Below are 20,029 nucleotides of genomic sequence, written 5' to 3' on the forward strand. Positions count from 1 at the left end.
CTTTTTTGAGGGTAAATGTATTAAGCTAACTTTTAAATGGAATTAATCAGTCACTGTTATCATTTTTATCCAGCAGGGCGACAATGATAATTTGGGAGCATGATTTAGGGTCCAGTATTTAGTGTTTAAACCTTAGAAATAAGCAATTAATTTAAGCATTTTTATGAGACCATGCTTTATTCATGTGAGTCCTATCTCCCCCTCCTAGAGGGCTCTGGAACCCTAACCTCTAAGTTTGGAGTATGACTGTACCTGGATGACTGGCTCCTCCGCTCCCAGTCACAGGAACAATGCACAAAAGATCTGCAGACTACCCTTCTTGATGAAAGAACTTGGACTTTTAATAAATCAAGAGAAGATCTCAACCCCAAGTCCTTACTCAGGAGATTCTCTGTTTAGGGATGAAGATCAATTCTTTGAGTTTTGGGTTTTTCCCACCCCAAGAGGATAGAGTCTCTGCCTGAGATTGGTTCAAGATCTTTCTCTTCCCTTTGCTCAGGAATTGGTGGATGAGCCTGCTTGGAACACTCTCATCCATCGAGACAGTTTGTGAAGCTAGGAGACTTCCTTGAGGCCCTTTCAGTTTTTCTAAGAGGGCAAGCTGGAGCAGAAGAAGCAACCAGACACAGTGATGTTCCCAATTATGAACAAGATAAAGGAGGACATCTGGAGACAGACTGTCAGAGGGAAAGTCTCTTAGAGGAAATTCTGAGCTCCAACCTCCCCTTTATGCAGACACCTCAGACCAGGGTTGGGGGCCCTTTTGGGCACCCTGGAAGCTTCAGCACATGGTCCTCAGGAGCAACTACATATAAATGTCAAGGAGTTGTTGCCATCCATCTCAGCCTGAAGCATTTTGTGGAAGCAGTAAGAGACAGAACTGTGGTGATTCATTCTCCACAACAACAAGAGAACTGCTCATTTGGGCAGACCAGAATCAGGTCAGAATAATCATTCTCCTTTCCATCCAGGGAAAGATGAATGTCTTGGCAGGCGAACCAAGTCAATGAGAGTCAAGTACGTCCTGACAGAGTGGACCCTGAATCCAACAGTCTGTGACAATCTCTGGAAGTTATGTGGGCAGACCAACAGTGGATCCTGTTTGCCATCTTTGAGGAATTACCATCTTCTTCTGTTTTGCTAGCCAGTTCCGGACCCACAAGCATGGGCGATGGATGCCATGCTGTAAACTGGTTGAATCTGGACCTTTATGCCTTTCTGCCATTTCCAACATGGTGAGCAGGGATCAACAAGTTCAAAGTTCACAACATGTCAGTGACTGATAGCTCTTTTGGCCTCTCAAAGAATGGTTCCTGGACCTTCTAAAGCCTCTTGTGGACTTTTCCAAGGTTACTTCTCAAAGTCCTAAGTTTCTCAAACAGCCCCACTTTGCTGAAGTTCCATCAAGGCCTATCTGCTCTAGCTCTGACAGGATTCAGACTGTCTGGAGTCTTGTCAGAGCGAAGGGTTTTCAAAACAAGCTGCAGAAGCTTTTTTAGATGTAGACAGCAGTTTACCAGCAGTCTATGAGGCCAAGTGGTCCATCTTCCACAAGTGGTGCAGCAACACTAATGTCTCGTCTGCTAAAACCACTGTAACTCAAATAGCAGACTCCTCTTTTCTTAGGAACAATAAGGACTCTCTTCATTGACTATTAGAAGCCTACAGATCTGATGTTGGGAGTCAGTTTTCAAGCCTAAAATTACTGGACTTAGGTTCTTTATCAAGACCTTGGGATCTGGCCTCTAATAAGACTACCAATCAGCCGCAAAGGATGACTCTGTTTCATGGAACCTGGGTGTAATGCTGAAATGGTTAACAAGGCCTGCACTTTATGAGCCTCTCCGCTCAATTTCTCTCAAGAATTTAACAAAGAAAGACTTTTTTTTTTTTTTTAGTAGCCTTGTTACAGCTAAATGAGTGAGTGTGTGTATGCAGGCATTATTGACAAACGTTGCCTTGGCAAATTGACAAAATGAGATGGTTTTTCTCAGGCTGATGAGAAGTGCATTGGTTTCTCTTGGAGGTTGGCTTTCTAGCTAAGAATAAGTCTCCATCCAATCGCTGGTCACGGTTCTCTATTAAGAATCGTCATGGTCATTCTAGGACCAGAAGAGGGAGGAAAGAGTCCTCTATGTCCAGTAAGAGCACTGAGGCAGTTATTTGGACAGGACGAAGATCAGAGGACCTGCCAGTAACCTCTGGTGTTCCGTGAGAAACCCATCTAAGCCCTATGTCAGAGAATGCATTGTCATTCTTCTTAGAAGTCTTATTTTAGAGGCACACTCTCAAATACAGGAAGATGATCTGCCTTCCCTTTAAGGTGAGGCGCACACGATATTAGGGCTGTTGGCCACTTCATTTGCTTTTAGACATAATCTGTTGCTGTCAGCAATCATCCAGTTGACATACTGGAAATACAATTCTGTTTTTGCCTTGCACTATCTTAAAGAAATAGAAACAACTTTGACAAATTGCAGTACCACTAGGTCTGTTGTCGGTGGCTGGCTCGGTGTTAGGGAGGAAGCATAGAAGCCCCCTGCTATCCATAACTACTTTGCCTTGAATTTTTATGGATGAGTTCTTTTTGGGAAGCTGAAGGGTTACATGTACCTGGAGTGCCCACCAGTCTATGGAAGTGGTATGGATGGTTTTTAATTTTCATGATTGTTGGTGTATGTAACTATTTTATTTGGTCTTTTTTATTTGGCACTGCTGCCCATGGCAAGGGCAAATTTTCTCTTGTCGACCGTGGGTGTTGGAAAACTTTACTAAAGGCCCCCTCTGTAAAATAGGATTATCTTGGCTATTCCGCAAGTCACTGCAGGTCAGATGAGCACCAAACTAAAGGCAGTAATCAATGACTGTGGCTGTGGTTACAACAATCATTTTACCAATGCTAACAGATTTTTCGTTGTAAACTCATCTTCATATCTGAATGTTTTTGAAACAATATGTCCATTTATCCCACCACCATCAATGTGGGGATTCAGCTATGTAATTACTTGGCAAGTTACATATATGAAAATGGTATTTTCATGATAAAATTAAGTTTCATATATACTTAAGTAATTACAAGTTCAGAGCCCTCCCTCCTCCCCTGTGATGGACATTAACACAAAAAAGTGATTTTCTGTTTTGTTATGCCTATTGTTCCCTGACAGAGGATGGGTTTGTTACCTACACTTAAAACAATTGAATCGCTTACTGTGAACTTCAAATTTTTAACTGCTGATCTGGCAGAAAGTATAGCTGTGTAATTACTTGGTAGTATATATGAAACTTAGTTTTGTCATGAAAATACGATTTTATGATAAAATAAATTATGTAGGTATGCTCCCTCTATCACTGAGATCTACACTCCTCCTGTCTTAAGAGATTAAGAGAGAATGACAACCAAAACATTCGCTGTCTTACCTCCACCCTCCAAAGCTCGTGGGTAAATCTATTGGGGCGTTCACTCATTAACTGTTCTTTCAGTTTTAGCACTTGTCAAAACCAGTGCCCAGTAGCTGCAGATAAAGCTAATGATAGAGGGTAAGTACCTAAAAAACTGATTTTATCATAAAAATCATTATTTCTCTGCTTGAAGCTTATACTCTGCATGTTGCAGACTTCCCTTTTACCTTAGCTGAGTCAGGCCCCATCATTGTGGGACGTAAAGGCCAGGGTTTGCTCACATGGATCTGTAAGTTAGCCCTCTCCTTTTTGGCAGATATATATTTTCAAGTGTTGAACATTCACCAGGAACTTCAGTTGAGGGACTTACGATCTCAGCGCTTTAAGCACTATGAGGTATTTTTCAAGACTCAGTTTTGTTGTCACCTGGACAGAGCCTTTACCCATAGACAGTTCTTTGCTGGCCTTTGGCTTGCTGTATCGCATTGACGCATGGTATTGCAGAGATTGTTCTCATTCTGTCATTCCTCAGTAGGAATGACAGCTGAAGTCTAATGTCTTGACAAGAGAATAAGAGTTTCCATACTCTTTCCTCTGAATCTAAGGTGGAGATTCAGATGAGATACTGCTTTGCCAGCCTGCAGTTTTCAGTACCATCTGATAATTATCCACCCAAGGGTTTGGAGTGTTTATTCTTTCATTAGTACCAATGAAAAGTTAGAAAGAGTTGTTTGGGAACCATTTTTTGGCTTCATCTCTTGTTTTCTTTATCTTAGAATTCATGACCAAGATGCAAATTCCTTTGGTACAAACTCAAAGTTTGAGAGTTTTTATTTTTCTCCTTTTGATAATTCGTTGATGGAGAGCCAGATGAAATGATATTGAGTCGCCCATGCCCTAAATGGTGCATGAGAAGGATGAAGAACTCCTCAACCAGAATGCAAGCAGTTTTTGGGAGGCAGAATATCACAAAAAGCAATCACCCAAACACCATCTCTTTTCTGGCTACAGGAGGTAACCTCCCAAAGTCAACAGTTCCTCTGATAGTATAGAGGACCCTCTGTCCCACCCATGAGCTCATGATATTAGGACATGGGCCCTCTCTTTTCCTTCTAGAAGAACTTCCTTGTCCAGCAGGTAGCGAGGTGGCAGTCTGTTCTACCAGATTACCTTCACCCTGTATACTTTAGGATGTTGCCCACAAGTCCTCAACACCTTGTCATTAGGACTTGTGGTAACTCAAGTATTGTTACTACCAGGAACTGTCCAGGTATCCCATGGCTTATTCAGGTGTTTAGCTTGCTCCTGAGCGGAGGGGTGTGTGTGTGTACTGACCTGTTATCTCTCCAAGACCTAACCCCAGATGACAGTAATCAGAATACCTGTATGTGACATCTGAAGGAAGTGTATATTTAAATTTCATTCTTAGCTAAAATAGTAAATAAAGAATATCATAAAAAGCAAAAAAGATATGTAGTCACAAAGATTCATTCCAGTATGGACAGGTTACAGTGAATTAACACACAGACATGTAGTAACTGAAGTGTTGTATATCAATATTACTGGTATTTTCATAGTTTTCAAATAACTCCTGCCTTTCAGGGTGCAATATTAGTGGTAAAATGTAAACTGTACTATGTTAAAGGGGTCACAGGTAAATCTTTTTATTAGAGCAAGACCATTGTAATTAAAATTGAAACATAATATTTTACTCTTTTATGATAGTTTTTTGCAGAAATTTGCACCTTTGTTCTGTTTGAGATGTCACGTTCATGCCATGTTTTAATCAATTGTAACATTGTACAATAAATGTTATTTCATATTTCTAATATTTCCTATTGTGGTGTTAGTTTTTCTTTTTCCTGAGATTAAAAATTCACTGCATAAACCTACATCCAGTACTATCAGAATTTTAAACTACTCGGCCAACTGTAGCCCCACCCATTTGGATACACTGATGCAAAATGGCTTCGTGGTTAATACTGTATACATTACTTCATCATCTGTTAAATTTTTTCGTTTGACTTTAATTTTGAAGTCAATAAAACATGAAAAAGCATAACATAGAGTATTTTTAAATAAATGGACTGAAAAACTAAAACAATAAAAAATCTGTAGTAGCCAATACCATGGTACTTATTAATGCATTGAAATAATTGAATATGTACAGGCAGTCCCCTGGTTTACGACGGGTCCAGCTTTATGACGCCCGAGTTACGATGCTTTTTAAATATATTCATCAGAAATTATTTCCTTGTTTACTACGCATGTTCGGGGTTCGACGCTTCGTTTATCCAACAGAAGAAATATGGCTCCAAAATGGCAGAATAATAAAAATTTGATTTTTTTTTTTTTTGATGAAAAACTCAATAAAAAATGCAGTTTACATTGTTTTCCAATGCACCCAAAGCATTAAAAGTAAGGTTTCTTTGGATTTTTCACGATTTTTCGTCTTATGACAATTTCCCGGCGAACGCATGCGTAGAACGGAACCCCCATCATAAACCGGTGACTGCCTGTACATGCACCAGCTGAAACAAAGCCTTAACTTGTGGGTGTTGCCACCTTAATTTTATATAATTTTTTTTCTCAAAATTGGGGTGTCTTCAAGGTCAGAGCATCTTAACACCAAGAAATATGGTACCTTTCCTTCTGATTCAATGAAATGTTCATCTTGATAAAAGGAGAGGTTTAATTATGTTAGTTCTTTTCAGGGTAAATTAGAAGATGGTACAGAGTTTGTGCAGTTACCCATGGACAACCTCTTACCTTCACCTTGGGATCAGGCAAGTTATCAAAGGATGGACCAAGGGCCTTATTGGGTAAGAATTACTTTCTGCTTCAAATATTTAAAGTAAGTTGAATCAGTATCTAAAGAGGACCATTTCACTACTTTTTTTCACTGTTGATTTCAGTTGTTAAGCCAGTTACAAAGTTTAAACCTTTATTATATAAAACAAGCTAATATCCATTTTGCAAATATAGTGCACTGCTGCTGTATCTGTCCATTATTGTATATATTTGTTTAATTTACTCTATTTTAATTTTGTGGATATCAGTGTTGATGTTGATGTTTGTTTCCAGATTGTCATGTGAAATTGTTATGTATTAGATTTTATGAGCCTGAGACAATCCTTTTCAGATAATCAGTATGCATATACTGTAATGTAAATAGAGTCAGGATTGTTTCTTTAGGCTCATAAATTTGTGACCCTTTTTTAAAGAAAGGAGATTAATCACAAAATGGTACATGTAGTCAGTTAGGATATCCAAAACATTTTATTAACAAAAGCCTTATCCACCACAAAAGGAATTTGTAACAATAGTAATAAACCCAGGTTAGCCTCAGAAATTTTTTGAAACTGCCCTATTCAAAGAATTAGTAATCCTGAAAAAGATACCAAACAAGATTTTGATCAACAGAAAATAATGTAGTTTTCATCTTCAACAACTTGTCAACAAAAGCTTTGCAAGAATTTTGTTAGGAATCTTAAATTTAATTCAGGCATCTACGTAGTTCCTTGTAAAGTTTTTACCCAAGTCTATGTTGAGGAGACTGGAAGAGACTGCCTCAGTCAGATTAGTTGAGCATGTTACAGTAGGCCCGATACACTGGGAGAGTGCTGTCGCTAACTGTTGTGTTGATTTAGACCATCAAATTTCTTTGACAAGGCAAAGATTATCTGTAGATGCAAAATACCAATAAAAGAAGAATGCTAAAGGGAGAACTGTTGTTGGATACTTTACAAGGAAACAAGGTTTCAATTCTCCTCTGACATTTTCAGATTGATTACAATATACTAGCAGCCAGTTTGTTAGACCTTTAGAGGAAATTGCTCTTTCTGCCAGCAAACGACCTGATTTACTTATACAACAACATGAAGATGTCTTGAAGAAATGAAGATACCCCAAGAAGACCCCCAGACTAACAGTTCATTTTAATTGCTTTTTATAAATTTTAACTTATATTTTTAAACATTGTAAATATTGCCTAGTACAGCTGGAAAACATTGTAATAATTGTCTAGTATAGCTGAAGAGGACCTAGAAAAGTTGTTGAAAGCTCCTGTTTTATATTTATTCACTTAAACTTGGTTTTCTAGAGTGGCTTTTGTCTCAATCATGGCTTTCTTTATTAATACTAAATTTAGATTTTTATGTATTAAATACAGCTTTTAAACATTTTACAATAGGGTTAATTGAAAATGATAGCATTACCTTGTGATGAAAGAATGAAGAGCCAGAGTTATTATTGTGTCTCAGTGTTGAACAAAGTACATAATATAAGACTGGTAAGAAATGAGATTTAAAATTGTTTCAGTAATTTTTAATTTTGAAAGGGAAGATAATTATACAATGTGGTTGACATTTAGTGCAGTTGCATTTGGTGAATGGGGGTTTCTAATGTTTTGATAATTACTTAATTACATTATTAAGTAGTTTCTGTGGTGTTGTGTGGTATATACAGTACAATAAGCAGTAATACTTCTCATGAAAATTCTATATGTATGTCTTGAGGCATGGTTCTTTTCTATGTAAGTCATCAAGTCTTATTACTGAAGACTTATTGATCTTGGTTTGGAAAAGGTTAGTATAAACGGCATTTTTCCATATAGTTTTCTCTTTATTTTTCATGTGCATTGATATTTACATTACATATACAGTACTGTATATTGATTTTCAAGATGGGTCATTTTATGCAAATTTTTCTAAGTAAAAGTTAATAGGCAACATTTTTATACTTATTTTGTACTCTTGATTCAGTATAGTTTTGTAGTTGCCCGAATTTTCAAATTTCTGATGTCAAACATCTTAACTTTGTATGTATTGTATATACTGTATGTAAATAAAAGTCATGTTTTATCAGTCTTATTCCCTTTAGTTGTAGCCTAACATCCCTTATATTTTTATTGGCAGGATGTGTGAAGGAGAGAAAAGGGAACGGTGATTCCTTCAGATTTGGGATATGGTGCTTCAGGAGCGCCCCAAAGATTCCGCCATGCTACCCTTGTCTTTGAAGGGAACTTGTAAAGATTGAGCAAGTTAAGAGCTATGAAAACAAAGCACATCTTTTTATATAAAAAATATTGCTATGGGTCTTTTTGTATTAGATTCTTTTATAATAAGATCATAGCTCTGATGTGTGTGTAGCGTTTTGTAATAATACAGTATATATTGAAACTGGTTATTTCAAGTATGTACTCAATATTTTAACATTTTATGTAGTAATTTTAGTTTGCACTGTTTTGTCTTTAGAAATACACTATGTACCTTTAATAAGGAAACAAGCACAGTGAAGGTAAGCCATTGAAAGCATGTATTTGTGAAATAACTGTTGCATTTCAAATTTCAAAATATATATACTGTACCCTTTAAGATTCATAGTTTCCAGCTTGGTACGGTACTAAATATTCAAGGAACTGGTGAGCAGGTTAAGTAATGCAGAGTTGTATTTAATATAATACAAAGCAACAAAGAAATATTAAATTTCTGCTTCATTTTGTAGCTCTCTGATGCATTCCTGCCACATAGAGACCAGTTACATAACAGTATATAATGATAGGTTTGGATGTAAACTTTAGTCTTAATTTTTTGTAGGATTTGTTGTTCATATTCATTACCATGCCATTGCATTTTAAGAAAATAATTGTCCTATTTCTCTTTTCCATTTGTAGTGATAAAAGCTAAACTCTCACTCTGGTTGAGGCAATAGACTTTACGATATTTAGACTAGTATTGCTCTGGTTCTCTTCTAGCTTTTATGTTAATGCATATATTAGTTCCTGAGGGACTGATATCTATGTTTAACATGTATTGTGCCCAATTTGTATTACCATCATTCTTCAGAAATACCAGTCATCAGTTATTGCAGGTTTTTATGAAGCAAGCATGATTTTCTTTCATAAACAACAGTAGAAACTAGAATTGATGACTAACTCGTATTTCCCATACTTATAAAATACCCCTGCTGATGACGAATTTAAGTAAGGGCAGCCTGAGGTGCTGCTTGCAACCCATGACTTAGAAAATGTGACAAAGGGTCAGGGGTCAGTTGGCAAGTTTTCTTGGTTAGCATAAGATTCGCGGACAAGTTATCAAGGATCAGTTGGAAGTTGTGAGAGTGCGATGTTTTTATAAGTAGTACTTAGTTTCATCCAATTTGCAAGTTACAGTGAATCATCCAGGATTGGAATTTTAGTAATAACAGGATTATTTATTGTATATGCATCTACAGATGCAATAACCAGGTTGAAAGATAGATCCAAGAAGTGCCACACAAGTCAGATTAAATGTAAGTTTGTATAGGATAAAGGTTAATAAGCAACTTTAGAAGAAATTACATTTTATGACTTTGTAAAACCTTTTGTAAACTGGTTTATTAAAGATTGAATTATCAAAGGTAACATGAATATTGATGAATTGAATTAGGAATGATGAACAAGATTTTTAGTGATCTCTAAGTTAGTATGCTAATTATCAAAATATGATCCATAATTTACAATGAAGGCATAACAGTATCATTTAGGGTTTGTCTACAGTTTGAAGGGTATTTAATATAGGATTAGTATAGAAGTTTCATAGACTGATCTGTAAAGATTTTCCCTTGAGTTATGATTAGCCAGGGATTGCCATAAACAGGGTTGGTTTACAGATTAAAGAATAATTATTTATAAGCATCTCCAAAACAAAAATTGACTTGCCATCAGAAGTAACTCACCTTCTTGAATGTAGGAAGAGAAAAAAGAAGGGAAGAGCAGAGTGACTGATAATGCAAAGTATATATTTTGGAAAAGAGAAACTTGTTGCTGAGGATTCAGTTGCTAATTTTAGCAATGCAACCCTGTATCTTTGAGTATCTCAAGTTAAGGGGAAAGGAAGCATGAGTATGCAGAATAAAGGCTAGGTTAGATTTCAAGTGAAATGATATGCATGTGTGTTGTTAAGAGACAAGCTGATATGATTAACTTAAAGCTGTTAGGCTTGAAGTTCAGTTGAGTAATGTGTTGTTTTGGAATGATTTACTTGTGTTGCAGTATAGCATGGGAGACATAAATATTACATCGTAGACATTAAGATCGATCACCCATCATTAACTACATACTTGGAGGGATTGATACTGTACAGTGGAGCCCTGCCTATTCGCGGTTCTGGATTCGTAGCTTCACCTATTTGCGGATTTCTCTGGAACATATATATACATTATTTGTGGAAAATTACTGTATTTTCATGTAATTTTCATGACTAAATGCACTTTTTGTGATAAAGCTATTAAAATATTCAGGTATAAGCATTTTTAGAGGGTTTTTTGGTGTTTCAAACTATCAAAATAGGCATTTATAAGCGTTTTTAGAAGGGTTTTAAGTATTCGTGGATTTGAGTTATTCGTGGGAGTTAGTGGTATGCATCCCCCTCGAATACGGGAGGTCAATTGTATACAGAAAGACACGAAACTGTTGGGAACGATATACAAAAGTTAGAATACAATTGTCTATTACAGTTTATATGTGATATAAGCTACCAGTGATGAAGTAATTTTTTCTCTCCTCCAGGGAAGATTTCATCATAAACGTGGATGTTTTTACGTTATCTTTTTGTGGCCTTTACATGTTTTCTTTTTGTCTCCTAAGATATTCAATGAATTATCTCCAGTCTCATGTTTTGAACCTACTGCCTGTGTTCATATTTAGTCCAAGTTAGCTTTAATCTGCTGGATAGCAGAGTTATGTTCAATATATGGCATGCTTGTGGCCAGGCCTTTACCTCTTACTGGGAAAGCCAAGTGCACAGGAAGTTGCTCACTTACCTTTCCTGAGATACCTTCCACTTAATTTTCTGACTAGCCCGATCTTGCATCTTTGTCTTTGTTATCCTTTTACCAAGTTTATATAACAGTTTTGTAATTTTGCACATGTTCATAGTTGGATATCAGTTTACCAACTTAAATACTGAAATTCCCAAAATTACTATACTGTAGTCTTTTATACTGTACTTACCCTAGAGGGAATTGATGAGCTAGGTATATTGAAAGTTACTGTGAGACTGCTACTGTGAAGCTTAATTGAACAAGACCACTTAAACTATTTGTAGGATCAATTTTATTTTATTTGTGGATTGCCTGGTAGAATTATCAAATATTAACTGGAAGGTTATTGACTAGCTTTTTCCATCAGGTTTTATGTTGCTAATGTATTAGTCTCCTGTTACATATTATTGTTATTCCTTTATTATTCAGCCTCTGTCCTTATGATTCCTCATATGCCACCTGAAGTACATTATAAAAGTGCTGTAATTTAATCTTGATGATGAATTACAATATTTAATCAAACTCTTAATAAGTCTTTTAAAGGTAGGTTTAATACGTGAATCTCCAGATCACTAACTGGTATTTGCCTGCTGGTTGTTACCTACTGATCCACTAGGATTTGCATTAATTCTTCACAGTTACTGTACATTTGTGATGTTACTGTGTACTGATACTGGCATACAGGCTAGTAGGAATCAGTTAGTCAGGTATGTGGTATGGTTTTGTAGTATTTAAAGTTTCATTACTAGGTAGAATGGGTTTGTCTTACTATTGGTACTCCCCCCAACTTGTACATTAAATTTTTGGTCCTTGTACAGAAAGCTGCATTTTCAATAGACCTGTTTCTTGCTTCAGTTTCATTGTACTGTAACTGTTCTTTGTGTGTCATATTTTTATTTTTAGAAAGTCCATACTTGTTAGGTTTTCTTTTTAACCTGTGGGCTTGAAGGATTTTTCCTAATCTTTACTAATTGGCTCACCCTAAGTTTGTGATTATTTTACTAATCTTTTGTAATTTAATAACTTTATGTTTAGATATACAGGTTGATGTGAATTCTCACAAATAGATGAATGCAATCTTATTGTTACCTGGCAATTTTTCTAATCCTTGCAGGAATTTATAATTTTTCTTATGCAAACAAATATATGGGTATACTATTTAATGTTTCACAATAAAGATGCCTGAGAATTGTTGATAACCTCCCAGGTTACAAGAAATGGTCACATTTTACTGATTTGCTTTGTTATTCAATGTGTAAACTAATTTTGTGAATGTTGTAGTGCTGATGGAAATTGTTGTCTTGAAAGGTTTACAAACAGAATTAAGACAACAGACTTTTTTCATATTCTAAACAAGGCTATATAGTTGACAATTTGTCAGAATGTTAAGTTAGTTTCATTGGGTACATTAGATACTTGATACAGATTAAACAATCAGCCAGTGTGTTAGCTGATTTTAATGCCCTTGTGTATTGTAGCTCATGAGTGTCATGCTGCAAAGAAAATACAGACTTTCTTACAAAACTTGTGCCAGCCAATGTGGACCGTTAACTGATTCCAGAGTTTGGATCAGCTATTGTTATTTTTCCCTTTGAAAATTTGTCCACCACATGGTACTTTTTTTTGTGAGTTTTAACTGATGGTCCAAGTGAAGTCGTAGATGTAATTGAAGATGTTAATTCTTTTATGTCTTGTAGATAATTTGTTTTATAAGTAACTGCTAACATTAATGTTTCAGGGTTTGATAGCAATACAAAGCCATTTTTATACAGGCAGTCCTCGGTTATCGGTGGGGGTTCCGTTCTGAGGGTGTGATGATAGCCAAAAATCGCCACCAACTGAAAATCGGTGATTTCGCGCACGGCGTTTTTGGGCTTATTGGCTACTGTGCGCCGACGGCGTATTGGGTGCCAATACCCAATTATCGCCACTGGACCAAGTGGAAATCGGCGCATTTTGGCGCCAAAAATTGCTGGATTTTCACGCAGACAAGCTCCATAAACCGGATTGCCACACTGAGCTCCGCCATAATCCAGGACTGCCTGTATAGGAATCCACATACCGGCCATCCAGTTCAGAGCACTTGTCCTTGAGAGTATTTTAAGAATTATAGCTTTGATTGGTTGTAATAGAGATGATTCTTAAATCTCAGGCAGGTGGTAGAATTATCAGTATAAGCCCATGAACTTACACCTTTCTTGCCATTGTTCCCTTCCTCACCCTGTTCGTCTCCCTTTTTTCCACACTGGAGGAAGCTCAGGAAGAAGGCCTTGAAGGTAACCCTGTGCAAGAAGACTAAGAAACCTTCCTGATGGTGTTGCTCTTCTCCAAAGTGTGTTAAGATCACTCTTATTGTTTGCAAGAGCACAACTATTGGTGGAGTGGATGAATCAGTTTGTGAGCTTGATTTTGATGGATCCCCAGTGTGGGAGCTTGCTTCTGGCTGGCCATGTACTAGGTTTTGTGGGGTGTTGGAAGACTGACCTTGAATCTTCCTGCCCTGATTGTATCTCTAGAAGTGTTGAAGAGTCCACAGTTTCCCTCTAATCATCCTTGTTCTTCTGAATTGTTAAGATACATCCAGAGACTTATTCTTGACTATTCGCAGGATTGCCATAGGTATGACCATTTTCTTGTGGAAGGCACCTGACCTGGACCATCTACATTCTAGTATTTTTAGCACAGGACCAGCAGTGCTTACTCATGCTTCCTTGATCAGTCAGAATGGCCAGCTTGGCTGCTCCTGTAACTGGTTTGAGGCCCAGGGTTAGAGGAGGGGAACATTGTCACTCCTTCAGTGCCTTTGAATGGTCCCTTCTTGGCTGATGTGTCTTTTTCTTCTGCTTTGGCAAAGGGTCCATCTTGGCTGGTTGTGTATCCTGAAAGGCTCAGGGGTTCCCTTGCCCATAGAACTTCATCAGCTGAGTTTAAGAGGCACTTTTGCAAGGTTGTATGGTTAATTTATAAGTGCAGTGGTCTGTGGAAAGCACCCAGGATGGTTCCTTGGCACCCATTGTCCTCCAATTAGCACACCTTGAGTTTTGCCCTTGTGGTCACTCTTTTGGTTGCCCTGGTCTCCACTTACGCATTGTATACTGGAGGAAGTTGGTTCTCCTAATTTGTGGATTGGAGAACACTTTTGAATCCAGTCTCTTCCAGGTTGATTCCCTTGTCTGGGATGTGTTAGCAGACATACTACATCCCAAAGGACCTGTCCCTCACAGGTGGAGTCACCAGTCACTGGGCTAACTTTCTCTGATTAGAGCGAACAGAATTTTTGAGTCAGTAAATGTAACTCTTCTTCCAACACTAAATTTTCCCCTTCCTTTGATTATGTGTTTCATCCTTGGAGTGTGTTAAGCGTGTGTTTGTTCATACTTGTACTATCTGCCCAAAAATTATGCATAAACCCCTGATTATCATAATCATCATGCAGCAAAATAAATAAGACTTAAGGGTCACCATATGCAGTTTATCGAGGCAGATCCAAATCTTCCTGTTGGATAGGATTTCCTTTAATATCTAATGAGCAATACATCCATGTGCTTGCAATAAGGTTAGCGATTAAGATTATTAAAAACATGCCTCCAAGGAATTTGTAATTTTCTGGGACTCCAGAAGTGCTTTAGAAGCCCTTCAGAGTTTTGATTCTAACTATCCCTTTGTTAAACAAGTTTTCATTCCATAAATTATATGAAGCTAGTACAAATGTTGAAGTATGTTGGGTTTATACACGTATAAGCATTAAAGGAAATAAAAATGCTGATAAAGCAGCCAAAGCTGCAATCACTGTAACTAGATCAAATATATCTTTTCCTGTCTGTGATTTGTTACTATCACAAAACCCTGACAATAACACAACAGATTAAACTAAGTGTTAGATTGTTGTGGTGGCCTTTCCAAAAAAGGGTGCCATAATGAAGTAATATTATCCTATCTGAATTAGTCGCACTCATTTGGACTATGGGTGTTTGAGAGTAACTCACCTGACCCAATTCCTAAATACAGAGATTGCAGAACAACACTTGCTGTCAAATGTATCTAAACTGACTGTCCAACTTTCAGGCAACAACATATCAAGGAAGCAATTCCGGGAAAAAGTTTAGTTACATTTTTCAAACATTTTCAGTTTATCCAATCAATAAATTTTTAATGAGCTGCAGTATATAAAATAAAATGTAAATTTTCATCAGGAACAAACTCTTCGGACCAGGCCCCATTGGTTTGGGTAAGCTCTTAACTACTAATGATAATAGAATGCCTGCCTTCTTGCAGGAGGGACCTCTCTCAGCTGCTGAAGTGGAGTTGGTTGCCATGGCTTGGTTCCAAGTTATTTTGGTTGTGTCTCTTGCTCAACCCAGGGATGGACTTCACCTTTTCCAATTTGTTTTCTAAGAAGACTAAGGAAACTTTAGGAGGTTGTTGATGTTTGGAGGAAAGGAATTAATTTTTTTTTTTATTAGTTTGTAAACCTGGTCTTGATATGCTGCAATGGTTTTTGTGCCTTGTTCTTGAGACAGGTTTTTACTGAGAGTGGTCTCTGTCTGGAATGGGTTAGTGTAAGAATAAGGTCGAGGCAGTGGTTGAGAAATGGTGTGTTCCAACACTCAGGACAACCTTCTTGACCTTTCTGATTTGGTGCTGAACACTGATTCTTAAGTGAATCTGTGACCATGAAACATTCATTTGGATACTGTTATGACAACTTAATAAGAACAAGATCTTAGCCGTACAGTAAGGTTTAAGAGAAGGATCCTTAGTTCTTCTTTTGGACTAAATATCTCTTATTAAGATGATTGATTCAGCAGGATTAAGCCTGTCACCACAGATCTTTTTATGTTCATTTTTACCTTTACCTAAATATGTGTATATAGTTTTCAGAGGTTTTGGACACGGCCCCTGCAGCCTATATCCATCAGTAGACAAAGAATTCTTGATTTGTTTCATAATTAAGGTAAAGTGGCTAATTTAATTAGGGTATCTTAATCTTTGGTAACATGTTCCATTGGTAACAGGAATTCAATACTGATTGGCCTTTCAGGACTTCATAGACCCCTCTGTCTTTCGGAGAAAAAGATTGAGTTCAGTGTTTTTCTTTGAAAAGTTTTGTTTGATGTGCAAGTACTGACAAATTTTCTAAAATTGATCCATAAGAGGTAAACCATACTGATACCCATTATAAAGGAAGGTGGCATTGTTTTATATCAAATACTGTGAATATAAAACATACAACTTGAATGTGGTATATACCTGTTCTTTACTCAGGCTTAATGTTAATTTTTTTTACTTTCAGATTAACCCATGCACTTTTGCTCCATTGCTCATTGAGTGTTAAATGGGGCATGTTTTTATTGGTATGCATAGCAGCTGCTGGGAGGATGCAAACATTTATCAAACATTCTGAATGATACATACACACTCATTGGAAGTTTGTGTGGGTGGAGTGATTTGAATATCTAAATTTTAATGTTGGTTCTTGACAAGGCAGTTAATGATTAAGCCACAGTACTGGGAGGCCAGCCTCAGGTATGGATCTTCTGAATATTTTCTTTAGTTAGAAGATTGTTATTGGAATTTAATCAGTAGATATGTTAGAAGACTATTATTAGAATGCAATTTATAGAGATGATGGAAGATTATTATTATTAGAATTTAATCTGTAGAGATGAAAACTTTTGTCAGGAAAGATTAATGAGAAAAGTATGTTGAAATAATCAAAGGTTAAATGGTACAGTATTGTTCTGTGCAAGGTACTTTCCTGTAAGTACAGTACCGTTTTAAAGTATAGAGATGGGATATATACATTTTTCATAACTGCTCTTTACAAATGAAATTAGCAGGTTCTTTTGCATCACTTTTTAGTTTATGGTGTACTGACTGGTTTCCTCGTCTTGTAATATGTATCTTCATTTGGTTCAGTTTTCAAGTTTGAACTATTATTTTTTTGGTGTCTGATATTACTTTGATTGCATTCTCTTTTTCCAAATTTTTTTGACTTGCACGACGAACATAATGCTGGACCAGAGGGCTGCCCCATTTCCATCCAACCATATTCTCTCAGGGCTCGCACTGGGATGGTTCTGTGCAACTCCCTCGCTTTACCTATCTGGAGAGACTCTGTCAGCAGAGTTTCCCCATTCAACATTACAGAGGCCAATGCCTTGAAGTTTGTAACTATGGCATCCTTGTACGCAGTCTCTTGGCTAGATCTATGTATGAATATCTTAATCTTAATAGATTAAGCCAGACAGGTATCGTGTCTTCAGATGAAAGAACATTGTTCTGGAGGTTTCAGGTGTCCGGAGTTAGGGCCCTTACCTTTCTAGCACACTAAGTAACCAACCAGTAGGCAAGCCTTGTCCTTCATAGGAGAGAAAAGATTATCTCCCTGTTCTCCAGGCATGTTTCTGAAAAGAGTATCCTCCAGTTGAGGAACAATTCGTTAGGCTTGCCTCTACTCTTTCCAACAGGAAAGGTATAGGCTGTGGTTGACAAAAGGAGAAAGGATTCCCGAGACTCCATCTTCACCCAAGTGGTGTCCTTCAAACCCTTGCTAGGGGCAAAGACATCCATAGCCAAATCCTTGGGTTTGGTGAAACTTTTAAGAGTGAAGAATCCTGTTCTTCAGAAGCTCAGATGCTTTTTGTCCCCCTTTCTTAGGTTTGCCCATGAAGGGAGGTGGTTGCTGAGTGGTGATCCCCTTCCTCCACTGCCACGAGTAGGTGGTTGCCTGTCATGCCAAGTCTTGTCGGTGGAGGTGGAAGCGATGATGGAGAAAGGTGTCGTGGAAGTCATAGATCGTCAGTCTACAGGGTTTTGCAGCTGCTGCTTTCTTGTAGTGACGGGAACAAGGGTTGAAGATTGGTAGTCAACCTCTCGGCTTTGAAAGAGTTCTATGACTCATTTCAAGATAAAAACTCCATGTTCATTATTAGATACCACAAGAGAGGGCAACTTCATGCTTTCAGTTGACCTGCAGATGCTTCCTTTCGTGTACCCATTCGTCATGATTCTTGGAAGTGCTTTATCTGTGATGAGATAGTCTTCCATTGCAGGACTATGTGCTACGGACTGAAAATATCTCGTTGTGTTTACCTGAGTATTTGCCTTGGTCTCAACTTGGACCCATTTGGAGCATATTCATCTCTTGCAATACATGGATGATTGACCTTCTCCAGGGAATGCCTTCTTCTGGACAGGGATTGTCTGCTGGCTTTTTGTCTCAATCAAGGAATCGTAATAAACTGGCAAAAATAGGATCTCATTCCTAAGCAGCAGATTAAATAACAGGACATTTTCTTGGACTTAGTAGCAGTAAGAGCATACCTGATAAGCTCATGTCTGAGCAATCTTGGAGGTAGTAGTGCAGTTCCAGTCCCATAAAGAACAGCCAGCTTGGGTGTGGCATATGGTTCTTTGTGCCCTCTGCCTTGACTTGGTCCAAGGATATACCTGTGCCTAATCAAACTAGGTCTGGATCGACTTGCCTTGGTTGCAGAAATCAATTAAAGTTGCATAAAATTGTTTTCTGCAATCAATTCAAGTTGCATAAAATTGTTTATGTTGGGAGGAGGAGGAGGTAGTAACTTGAAAGACCTACTGGAATGTATAGAGTTATGCCGACCTGAGATAAGAGAATTCACTTGTTTACGAATTCCGCCAGCATGTTTGGAGCATGGCAACCCTAGAAATGTCTTTGCCTCTTTGTTAGTTCTTAGCAAGGCTTTGATACCCGAAGATAAATCCAAATTGGTTGCCATAGTCTCTTCAGCTAAGTCGTTACAACTACGAATTCAGCATAGGAAGTTAAGAACTCGATGGTCTGCATCCTTCACATCCTGGCCTCATGAGTCACAATCTGGCCTGTCAGTTAAGTCAGGAATAGTTAAAACGTCTTGATTTATTACTGGAGTGTAGGCTTTTTTAGGGCCTAAGACTTTCTTGGGGACTGTAAGCCTTTAGAGCAAGTTGGAACCTTGTCTTGGTCTCGATCACGCCCAAGGGAATGAGAATGAGAATTATGAGACGATGAACATTGTGAGAGGTTACGAGGCCATGAGGGACTCTTGTGATGTGAAGATCGGTCACGGGAGTGCAAACCCAAGCGTGAACCACGGTCACGGACGTGTGAACGAGAGTGCTGGTTGTGAGGAGGTGAATGACATGATTTGTTAGTAGGCTGTGCAGGACTCGTGTTATGTATAGCTCTGTCATGGCTGTGTGAAGGGGAGAGTGAATCACGGTCACGTCCGTGTGAGAAAATTGTGTTACATGTAGCTCGGTCAGAGCCATGTGAACAGGAGCGCAAATCATGGTCACATCTGTGTGCGAGAGAATGCTGAACACGGTCTCTTCTAGAGGAACATGAATGGAAAGATTGGTGTGAAGATGAAGGTCAAGGAATGTTGTGCGGCCTCGAAGGGCTTCCAGTAAGTGAGACGTCAACGTGACAGGAAGGAGACCTCCAGGGAGAGGGATCCTGCACTTTCTAATTCTTGATGGGGGCCTTGTCATCCTTCCTACGGACCCGAGGAACACTTGCATTTGGAGTAGAAACAAGATATCTTCTGTGGAGGAGTGCAGTCTGTAGATTTGGCAGTCCTAGAGGATGAATCTCTGTTTAACATCACCGCAGCACGGGAGTCATCAACTGGCTGTGGGACATCAGAAATGGCAGAAGGAACACGTACATGTGCCTTGACGGAAGAATGGTTCTGACAGGTAACTTGAGCAGAAGCACAAATGGGTTTAGCATGGGCGTGTTTGGTTGAACACAGAACAAGTACCAGAGAAGAAGAAGGAGACTCTGAGGAGGACTTGCGAACCT

General features: G+C 38.1%; 1 long non-coding RNA gene across 2 annotated transcripts in view; it reads left to right on the forward strand.

Annotated features, from left to right (window-relative positions):
- The window catches only part of LOC136833352 (uncharacterized), a 28,310-nt gene extending 15,664 nt beyond the window's left edge, over positions 1 to 12,646 (forward strand). Inside the window, exons 3-4 of one of the 2 annotated variants that reach the window (XR_010851445.1) lie at positions 6,104 to 6,221; positions 8,316 to 12,646. This is a non-coding gene — a long non-coding RNA (uncharacterized lncRNA). The remainder of the gene's footprint in view (positions 1 to 6,103; positions 6,222 to 8,315) is intronic. The other variant, XR_010851446.1, reaches the window with a different exon arrangement.
- Positions 12,647 to 20,029: the final 7,383 nt, after the last annotated feature.

The sequence above is a fragment of the Macrobrachium rosenbergii genome, chromosome 51 (genome assembly GCF_040412425.1).
Source record: "Macrobrachium rosenbergii isolate ZJJX-2024 chromosome 51, ASM4041242v1, whole genome shotgun sequence".
NCBI lineage: Eukaryota > Metazoa > Arthropoda > Malacostraca > Decapoda > Palaemonidae > Macrobrachium > Macrobrachium rosenbergii.